The 8,048-nt window shown below is 29.9% G+C and overlaps 2 long non-coding RNA genes across 3 annotated transcripts; both read right to left on the bottom strand.

Annotated features, from left to right (window-relative positions):
* Positions 1–3,210: 3,210 nt before the first annotated feature.
* Positions 3,211–3,507, bottom strand: LOC140009548 (uncharacterized). The gene is made up of 2 exons (XR_011816994.1): positions 3,456–3,507; positions 3,211–3,351 (listed from the first exon to the last, which is right to left on the bottom strand). It is a non-coding gene; the product is annotated as an uncharacterized lncRNA (long non-coding RNA).
* Positions 3,508–3,645: 138 nt separating this feature from the next.
* LOC113694844 (uncharacterized) lies at positions 3,646–6,970 on the bottom strand. 2 transcript variants are annotated; one of them, XR_003449488.2, is made up of 5 exons: positions 6,352–6,970; positions 4,622–4,738; positions 4,201–4,414; positions 3,827–3,939; positions 3,646–3,735 (listed from the first exon to the last, which is right to left on the bottom strand). It is a non-coding gene; the product is annotated as an uncharacterized lncRNA (long non-coding RNA). The 2 variants fall into 2 exon arrangements; XR_011816993.1 differs by lacking the exon at positions 6,352–6,970 and having other exon boundaries at positions 4,622–5,050.
* Positions 6,971–8,048: the final 1,078 nt, after the last annotated feature.

The raw sequence follows: 8,048 nt of genomic DNA, 5'->3' as shown, positions 1-8,048 counted from the left end.
GGGCATTTAGTGTTCTACGTGTCACTGTTAACCTGCCATGAGACCTAGGAAGGTTGGACCCATGGGAAATATCAATTAACTTTCCCGCAGGGACACAAACTAAAAAATCAGAATCTTTTCAAGCAAAAAGACCTTCCCTTCAAAGTTCAAATGTTACCTCTATAGGAAAAGTCTGAAGTAACGAGCGTTATGATAACGAAACTGTTTTTACCTGATATAACAGGTAAAAACACTTTTAGCGACCATTTGATTACCTGTTATACTGGTCATCTAAATAAAATAGTACCTAAAAATATGGTTAGTAAGTTTTACATTAAAAATAGTAAGTTAACTCAAGAAATTAGTAACTTTTATGTCTCAAAAAGTAAATTTGAAGAAATATGGAACTTACTTTTTTTTTGAAGTAGATAACTACTCTATATCTAAAACTTACTTTTTGGAGAGTAAGTTTAGTTCAAATAATAGTAAGTTTTTATAGACTAATAGTAAATATTGTTGATAGAATAGTAAATTTGGGTTAATCATCAAAACTTACTAGTTTATGGCATAAATTTACTATTTTACTTAAAGAAACTTATATGGAACAAGTATTAGGAAGTTTATTTGAAATAATGCTAAGATTTTTTATTAATAATTGAAACTTAGTATTATAGTTAGTAATTACTCGTAATGTAAATGTATGATACACAATTGTACGTATCATTTATAAATGTTATATGTTTTAAGCATTTTAAATAAACTATGAAAACTTTTTTTTTGCATATGACCTTATAAAATATGTAAGAATAATTTGTCATATTATAAATTTTGAATTATTTTTGAATTTGTAAAAGGTTAAAAAGTTTGGATGACAGTAAAAAAAAATCTTTTGAGTTATATATAGAATTGCACTTATCTATACATCACAATTTCCATATATGGACACCGATGAATATAATAAAATGGTACGCAATTTTCATAGATTAATGCCTATGAATTTAATAAAATGGTAAAATCTTAATAAATTTATTTTCTGGGTCACAAGTATAAAAATTAAAGTTGTATTAACATAGAATAATCTTTGAAAATTATAGTAAAATTACCCATATGTTAAGTTTTGTGACTTTCAAACATACTTTGTATCATTTACATTATGGATTTGTATCCATATGTTTTCTATCAAACTCTTTTTTTATTGGCAAATGGTAAGTAAATTATTATAAAAGGGCATTTTATAATAATCATAATTTTTAATAGATGAATTTTATGTAAACTGTTAAAATTATGAATTCACAAACGACTAAATCTGACTACTTTATGACACATATTAGTCTAAATGACTAAAAAATTACTGTAATCATGCACACGTTGATTGTTGAATTGAAATTTCTTTTATTACTAGTACAAGTTCTTCTAATCAAAGCAAAATAAAATCAAATATCTTTTCCTTTTGTATGCAATAGTTATGCTTAATAGAAAATTATTAAACCATTTTTACAGTACATAATTTCTCCTAAAATTTGTAACATTTACCATGACCTCTAACCTTGACATTGTTATTTAATTTACCTTCTAAATTTAATTTAATTTTCTTATATTAATTGTTATACTAAATTTATAATTTTTGTTATTATATTATTTCTCATTTTGTTTAGGCTTTTACTCTTATTATTTCTTGTGTCTCAGATGTAAATTTATTAAAACTTTATCATCTTATTATATTCATAGGTGTTAATTTATAAAAATTTTGATATATAAACAAGTAATATTCTATATATAACTAGGAAGATTTGTTGTTATTATTATCCAAACTTTCAAACTTTTCAAAAATTGAAAATAATTAAAAACTTATAATACGACAAAATTTTATTACATATTTTACGAGATTATGTGAAAAGTCAAACTTTTTTCCATAGTATTTTAAAATATGTAAATAAATTTTTTTAAATGTTAACTATAATCTTGTATTATACAGGTATATTATGAGTACTTACTAACTAAGGTACTAAAAATTAATCATTAATAAAACATCTTATCGTTATTTCAAATAAATTCCCTAACACTAGTTTGAAATATGTTTTAAAGTAAAATAGTACATGTGTCTCATAAATCAGTAAATTTTGATTATTAATCAATTTTACCATGTTATCAGTAAGAATTACTATTTATGTATTAAAACTTACTATTACATGAATTAAACTTACACTATAAAAAGTAAGTTTGGGATATAAAGTAGTAATTTATTTATTTAAAAAGTAAGTTTAATATTTATTCCAATTTACATTTTGAAGTATAAAAGTTACTAATTTATTACTGTCAACTTACTATTTTAGATGGAAAACTTACTTTCTTATTTTTAAGTGTTATCCTATTTAGGTGGATAGGCCTATCAAATAATCAAATGGCCGCTAAAAGTAAATAAAAAATAAATCGAAAATGGTCATATAAGTGTTATCCTATTTATGTTTCAAAAAGTAAATCGAAATAAAAATGAAAGTTACTTTTTTAAAAAATTAAATTACTACTCTACATTCGAAACTTAGTTTTGTGGGGAGTAAGTTTAGTTCAAGTAATAGTAAGTTTTTATAGATTAATAGTAAATCTTGTTGAAAGAATAATAATTTGGTTAATCATCAAAACTTACTAGTTTGTGGCATAAATTTACTATATTACTTAAAGAAACTTATATGAAACAAGTATTAAGAAGTTTATTTAAACTAGTGCTAAGATTTTTTTATTAATGGTTGAAACTTAATATTATAGTTAGTAGTTGTTGGTAACATAAATGTATAATAATGATTGTATGTTTCATTCATAAATGCTTTGTGTTTTAAGCATTTTAATAAATGTATGCATCATTTATAAATGTTATGTGTTTTAATAAATTTATTTTCTAGGTCACAAGTATAAAAGGTAAAGTGATCGTATCTAATGTAGCGTAATCTTTTAAAATTATAGTAAATTTACCCATATATTAAGTTTCGTGAGTTTCAAATATATTTCGTATCATTCACAATATGGATTTACATGCACATTTTTTATGAAACTTGCTTTTAATTGGCAAATAGTATGTAAATTATTATAAAATGTCATTTTATGATAATCATAATTTTTATAGGTGAATGGAATAGGTGCAAGATCTTGATACTGTACTACAACACAAATTTGGGGATAAGTACAAGTTTCAGGTATCGTCATTTCAATTTGACGAATCTCCTAACATTCCTAAACAACCGAATGGGTAACTTTCATTAATGACGTTTTAAAGCCTAAAAAACCGTGTGCTGAGTATTGTATAACATGAGTATTTGAGTTGCTTTTCGAGTTCTGCTCATCAAGTAAGCCAGTCCAATTTGAAGTAAACAGCAAAATCTACATGCACAAGACATTTGATATGAAATTGGTATTTCAAAATAGGAGAAAACGGCTCATTTTGAGCATCAGAATGAATCTAACTTTTAATAATTGATACTTACGCATCAAAATTAAGCTGGCAGGACACTAGATATAGCTATCTAAGCATGACAAAATTACATGGCCAAGAACTGAATTTAGAGCACAAAGACTTTGGCTTCAGAAATCTGAAGCAATCAAAAGGCAAGTAACTTGATTTGAGAATTTGATCACCAGCATCAAGGGCTCTGATATCACTATCAAAAGCTTCAGTTTGGATTGACATTTCTGGTTTACAAACCCAAGAGCACTTGGATGCTAACAATATCTGAAATTTGATCACCAAACTTTTTTCCAAGCAAGCTGAAATTATTCACATTAAAACAAGTAAACACCAGAAATTGCAAACTAAGGAGATTATGTTCAGATTTACAATCAAAACGCATTAAACTACCTTCGAAGAAACTTAAATCATCCTAAAAGCTTTGAGCAAAGACGTGCAAAAACATTTGTACTCTCTCAAGAATAAAATTCCTTAATGGTCTTGGCTGAAATCTGGTTCATTCACTACAAAACCATCACAAGATTTGTATTAAAAAAAGGCCACAACAACACATAATCATAGCAAATAAATAACATAAAACTTAGGCGTGAAGAAGGAAAAATGTACCTGAATACTTTTCATCTCCTAACAAGCTAGTGTTTTGTACATGACTTTGGATTAATGAAGGATTGCATGCCCACATTAATGCCTATACAAATGCAAATAGAGCACCATTATATTTCATGCCTTCACACAAAAATAAATAAAAGCAAGCTATACATTACCTGACCAGGAGGAATGATCTGAAACCAATTACTATCCATTAATTCCTTATTGCATCCATGCTGTGAATCTGATTGCAATAGGCCATCGGATGATCCTATCAGATTCAAATTTACATTCTCAACATTATTGGGTGCCCCAACATGATCATAATTGTGAGTTTCATATGCATCTGTGCACACTTTAGTACATTTTCGTCTATCATGTCCAAATGACCTGCGGGAAAAAAATTGCCAAGCACAATCCATAAACAATAAGATTGAATTTATAAAGGCGTATATGAAGTGTACATATATAACTAACATTTTTGGCCTTCTAACATAAAGCCAATGAGTGGATGAAATTTAGCATTGCTCATTCATATCTGGTTTTACAAAGCTATTCTAACCGTAGAATAAGTCAATTTTAAGAGTAGGTGATTACTTGCAATTTTTGCATCGTCTTCGCTTTCGCTTGTGAGTGGACTGTTTTGCCTTTTGTCCCTTTGTAGCAACAACAATTGGACCAAGAGAAAGTATGGACCAAAGTGGAAACCTTTGCCTGGGAATTCAATCGTATCGTTGGAATTGAGAACTAAATAAGAAGAAGACAGATGACTTTAAAGAGATAGGTGATACCCGAAAGTGTTTCAGGAACCCAAAACCGTTTTCAGCAACCCAAAATCATTTTTAGAAACCCGGTGATTTTTTCACTTAAATATGTAAATTTTTTACTTTTAGTATTAGTAAGTTTAGTTTAAACATAAGTAAATTTTGTCAAATAATAAGTAAATTAAATTACTCAAAGTGTAAATTTCTATTTCTGACTAAAACTTATCTTTCAGGCATATACTTACTAGTTTGAATTAAAAACTTACTTATCTTCTCGACTTGACAACCCGTTTCTTTTCTAGGTATTTTATGATTAGAACTCCATTCTCTCTATATTACAAACCATCATCAAACTAATTGAAAACCTCAATTCTCATATAAACCATTCATCTGAATTTTGTTCCAATCAACCCATTCAACAGATTTATGTTCCAGTCTAATCGTTATGATATAGCAATGGCATTAACAAGCTATTTTGACTCTCCCGGTAAGGGTTTACGTATTAGTAATTTTTTAGGAGGAAGATGAGTTATTCACATGTCCAAAATATCGAAACAACCAGCATAATCTAATCCTTAGTTCAATGAAAGTCACAAATTTGCGGGTAGGTAGATTAGATTATGTTGAATGCCTTTGGCTCTTTACAATGAAATTCAAAATTTTTTCTCATGACAGAGCAAAGACGGTGATATAATTGATTGTGTCTATATGTATCAACAACCAGCATTTGACAATCCTTTGCTCAAAGACCCCTGGATTCCGCAGGTTTGCCCCATGCAACACCATTCAAAAGAAAAATAAACAAAAAAATGCAAAAATATGAAGTATGTATAACACCATAATTGATTGATGGTCGGAAACTGTTCTATGAATTTTCTCTCATTTCCTGACTGAAGAAGAGGGAAGATGTGATTCTACAAAATCTACATGTATCATAGGATGGTAATAAGAATTGCTTCTGCAACACAGATTTACAAGAGTAATAATGGCCAAATTTCCGTGGCATTGCAGACGTTACAATGGAGTAAAAAATTCAAGAGGCTGATAATAAATTTCCATAGAAACAACAGATTCGCAACAATGATTCTAGATCAGTTCAGTTCAATAACATATGCTCCATCAAGCGTATCAACTTAGAATTCCAAAACGGGAGAAACCTCTCTTGCCTGAAGAATTCAAGTTATAAAGCTCATGTTGAGTTACTAATATATTAGTAATTCTCACCCGCACAGAGTAGCAATCACAACATACAAATTTCTCTTTGACATTTCACCAAACATCTTATATGCATTCACAAATTAATCACATTTAACTTAAACGTCTGGTCTCAAGTCCTTTCCTAGATGTTTCACATGGCTATTAAACATATTTTACCCGTAGACAATCAAAACTACAACCATTTCCTAGATGTTTCAACGGACATTTTCAGCCTCAAAATTGCAATAAAATCTTCAAATTCTCAGCCTTGATTTCCCAAGAAAATCTTGACAAACAAAACAAATGAAATATAAATAAATTACAGCAATATAATCAAACGATTTCAAGAGAACATGATGATCTAACCTCGTCACTGCTATTTTTCATATGCTCTTTGGCTGGCTACCACCGTCGCTAACCCTTTTGTTGTGTTTGCATATGGCAGCACTCAAACCCAACCGAACGATGAGAAAGGATAGAAGCAAAGTGTGAACTAAAGATGAAAATTTTGAAGTGAGAAGATTTATTCAATTGTAACAAAGAGAAAGTGTGGATCAAAGTGGAAACCTTTGCCTGGGAATTCAATCGTATCATTGGAACTGGGAACTGAATAAGAAGAAGGTAGATAACTTTAAAGAGAAAGGTGATACCCAAAACCGTTTTCAGGAACCCAAAACCGTTTTTTTACTTAAATATGTACATTTTTTACTTTCAGTATTGGTAAGTTTAATTTAAACATAAGTAAATTTTGTCAAATAATAAGTAAATTAAATTACTCAAAGTGTAAATTTCTATTTCTGACTAAATCTTATCTTTCAGGCATATACTTACTAGTTTTAATTAAAAACTTACTAAAGTTAATATTAATTATTTTAATATAATATTTAAAAAGTCACTAAAAGATTTGATCTGTCACTAAAGGTAATAGAAACCTATAATAGCAGGTTTCCCTAATATCGTTACCATAACTATAGGCACTGTAGCACTGTCCTACCTCTATAATGACAACAAAAAAGATTAAAAATCTAGCAATCTCATCTATCTCCCTCCTCGGAATCAAAGTAGTTGCCCAGGGTAAATACTTGGGACTCCCCCTTGTTATAGGACGGTCAAAAAATCAGATTATGAGTTTCATTCGGGAAAGTGTCAAAAAGAAAATTCAAGGTTGGGAAGGAAGATTGCTGAGCCAAGCAGGAAAAGAAGTCCTCCTGAAGTCAGTAGCAATGGCCATGCCAGCTCATGCTATGTCAGTCCTCAAATTGCCAAAGGGATTATGCAAGGAGTTAAGTTCCATCATGGCAAACTACTGGTGAGGTAGCGAAGGCAACAAGAGGAAAATCCATTGGATGAGCTGATCCCATTTGACAAATATCAAAGAAAGGGGAGGATTGGGTTTTAGGGACCTCGAGGATTTCAACATGGTCTTACTAGCAAAGCAAGTTTGGAAGTTCATCACAAAACCAAACTTGCTTGTTAGTAAGATCATGAAAGCTAAATATTTTCCAAATTCTTCTGTTTTACAGGCCACAAAGGCAGTCAGGGATTCATGGATTTGGCAAAGTATACACAGCTCTATAGGCCTTATAGAAGAGGGAAGTAGGAAGAATGTGGGAAACGGGGAAACAGTCAACATCCACTACAAGAAAACTGACTTTTCACGACGCCAGAATTGTGCTGCAAAAAGTCAAAAAACTGCCGCGAAAACCTTTTTGCGGCACAAATGCGACGGAATTAAATTGTGTCATAAAAGTAGCCGTTACAAAAGAAAACGACACAATTTTTAATATGTCGCATGCATTTGCATCGCTCTTTGCGACGCCAATTTGAGTGTCACCACTCTACTTGGGGCACAAAAATGCGCTACAAAATGTCCACAATGTCATGCGACAAAAACTTGCGTCGCAAAAAAGTCACCAATATAAAGGCCAGAAATCAATTTTTTCATAGTACAATAGTTATCATGCTCAAATATCCTAAAATCGAATATTATAACAAAATATAGTTCCATAATACACTAGAATAAAGTATCATACATTGTTTTAGTCAAATTCTACAAACTTTAT

Source organism: Coffea arabica, chromosome 6e (assembly GCF_036785885.1).
Source record: "Coffea arabica cultivar ET-39 chromosome 6e, Coffea Arabica ET-39 HiFi, whole genome shotgun sequence".
Classification (NCBI taxonomy): Eukaryota; Viridiplantae; Streptophyta; class Magnoliopsida; order Gentianales; family Rubiaceae; genus Coffea; species Coffea arabica.
This window is presented reverse-complemented; position numbering and strand designations above follow the sequence as displayed.